Source organism: Apium graveolens, chromosome 8 (assembly GCF_009905375.1).
Source record: "Apium graveolens cultivar Ventura chromosome 8, ASM990537v1, whole genome shotgun sequence".
In the NCBI taxonomy this organism is placed as follows: domain Eukaryota; kingdom Viridiplantae; phylum Streptophyta; class Magnoliopsida; order Apiales; family Apiaceae; genus Apium; species Apium graveolens.
The window spans coordinates 62,418,662-62,421,175 of NC_133654.1; the positions used below are offsets into that span (position 1 = coordinate 62,418,662).

General features: G+C 38.2%; 1 pseudogene; it reads right to left on the reverse strand.

Annotated features, from left to right (window-relative positions):
- Positions 1 to 962: 962 nt before the first annotated feature.
- Positions 963 to 1,764, reverse strand: LOC141678227 (chlorophyll a-b binding protein, chloroplastic-like; annotated as a pseudogene).
- Positions 1,765 to 2,514: the final 750 nt, after the last annotated feature.

The window sequence follows — 2,514 nt, forward strand, 5'->3', positions numbered from 1 at the left end:
TTTATAAATAATCAGGGACAAGGGCAATTTAGTACTTTACTAATTCCCTTTTTAAATTGATTTACCTTTCTCTTTTTACTCTCATAGAATATTGGTGGAATAATATATATATCTCTCTCAGAAAGTTGAAAATTATAGCGATTGACAATTTTAAAACGTAGATCTCGAAATTAGCTTTCCAATCATTACTCATAATAAGATTTTGAGCGTATGGTTGATTTTATATGATTTTCGCAAGCTCGCTTTAATAATAATATTTTTCCACATAAAAATCAATTGAAAATGCAATGACCACCAAATAAATCCATTCATCATTTTTAAAAAGTCTCTAGGACTATTATGAAGATAACAGAACAAATCCCATATTTTTATCTTACTCGGATAATTTTATAAAAATGCGCGAAGGTTAAATAAACTTTATTTAAATCAAATAATTCCCTTAAATCCATATAAATGTCAACAGATCACGTAATCATGCATACAGACAAGTAGGCACACATACGAACACGTTTCAAACTCATGTCTGATCATAAAATTTATCTTTCTTTAATATTATTCCTTTTTTTTTACGCGTTCCGGGTCACGTTCGGCCTGACGGCCCGACGCTCAGCGTTTCAATTACGCTTCTCAATATCGACCGACACGTCACTGGGACGAAATACTTTACTTAAACACATACTTCACATTTTAAATATCTTAACCCCTTTTTAGGACGGGTTCCGTTCTACCTGACGGCCCGACAACACAGCTTAACTCCTAAGTTGACTCTTTAAATTGGAACGCTTTTACTTACGCTCCTAGATTCTAATATACAGAAAAGACAATTAATCAACACTTAATCACATAATTATAATCATATCACATAAAGCACACTTTATTGACTTAATTACATCGCAAAATTCTCAGTCGTCACAACACACTCTACACAGATCATTTATTTACCTCTGAATATAATAAATCTCTCACTTTCCGGGGACAAAGTTAGTGGCAAAAGCCCAGGCATTATTGTTCACAGGGTTTGCAAGGTGGTCAGCTAAGTTCTCTAGTGGGCCTTTTCCTGTCATAATAGCCTGCACAAAGAATCTAAACATCGAAAACATGGCTAGTCTTCCATTCATCAGTTCATTCACCTTAACCTCTGCAAATGCCTCTGGGTCTTCAGCAAGGCCCAATGGGTCAAAGCTTCCTCCGGGGTAAAGTGGGTCGATAATTTCACCAAGAGGTCCACCAGCTACACGGTAACCCTCAACCGCACCCATCAAGATAACTTGGGTAACCCAGATGGCCAAGATGCTCTGAGCATTGACCAAGCTTGGGTTTTTCCGAGTAGTCAAGTCCGCCCTCGCTAAAGATCTGTGATCCAGCCTTGAACCACACAGCCTCGCCAAACTTAACACCATTACGAGCCAAGAGCTCTAGGAAGACACACCCAAGAGCTCCAAGCATTTCCCATCTGGAGTGGATCACTTCAAGCTCACGGTTCTTGGAAAAAGTCTCGGGATCAGCTGAAAGCCCAGCAGTGTCCCAGCCATAGTCACCAGGGAATTCACCAGTGAGATAAGATGGGGCTTTACCAGAGAATGGGCCCAAGTACTTAACACGGTCTGGACCATACCACGGGCTGTTAGACACTGGTGCCTTGACAGTCATTCTCATGGAAACTCTTCTGTTTCCAAAGAGCTCAGATGAAGATGAAGATGAAGCTACTTTGACTTCCTTTCTTGCTAAAGCTGGGGAAGAGAGGGCCATTGTTGAAGCAGCCATGATAGTGTAAATGAAGTATGAAGATGAGGAAACTGTGTTTATGATTGTGAGTATTGGTGATGGAAGAAAGGCGAGGGTCTATTGCTACTTATATGAGCCCAAAGATGACCTACTAGCTATCTTGTAAGATTAATATATATCTTTCCATTGGTTTTCAAGATTTTATCCATGTTTCCCTTAGCTGATATCCACTAGTTTGAAATTTAACAACAATATGTTAATACTCAAGTAGGGTTATCATCTGCAACATCCGCTAGTTTGTGATATTATCACAAGATGTCAATAAAAGTAGGGTCAATATCCTTATCTAAACTGTTTTAGGTTATGATTAAGGGTTATCATGTTCTTATTGAATATAGTTCACCTCTTGCAGACTTGCAGTGTAAGTGCGAGTCTAATATCTATACACCTTTTTTAAAGTACCAACATTAGAAGCTCCATAGAGAATATAAGTTTGCCTTATTGATCTTAATTAATAACAACATCATGGCTTTCTCCAAGTTTTGTACCAACATAGTTTCCAACTTATTGGTCCAGTTTCATTGCTTGCTATTGGTACCTTTGAGGGTCGAGGACTAGGGTAATGAACTCAAGATATGAGTAATTTCAGTGGTAAGGAATTATTTCACAAGCAAAGAACAAAGTGGTCCTAATTAATTTAAGTCACGTGGCAGAGCTTCAACTATACGAGACACTTGTTGCATGAAGATTACATGGATTGCTGACGGGGAGATTGATAATTGGTTCAAA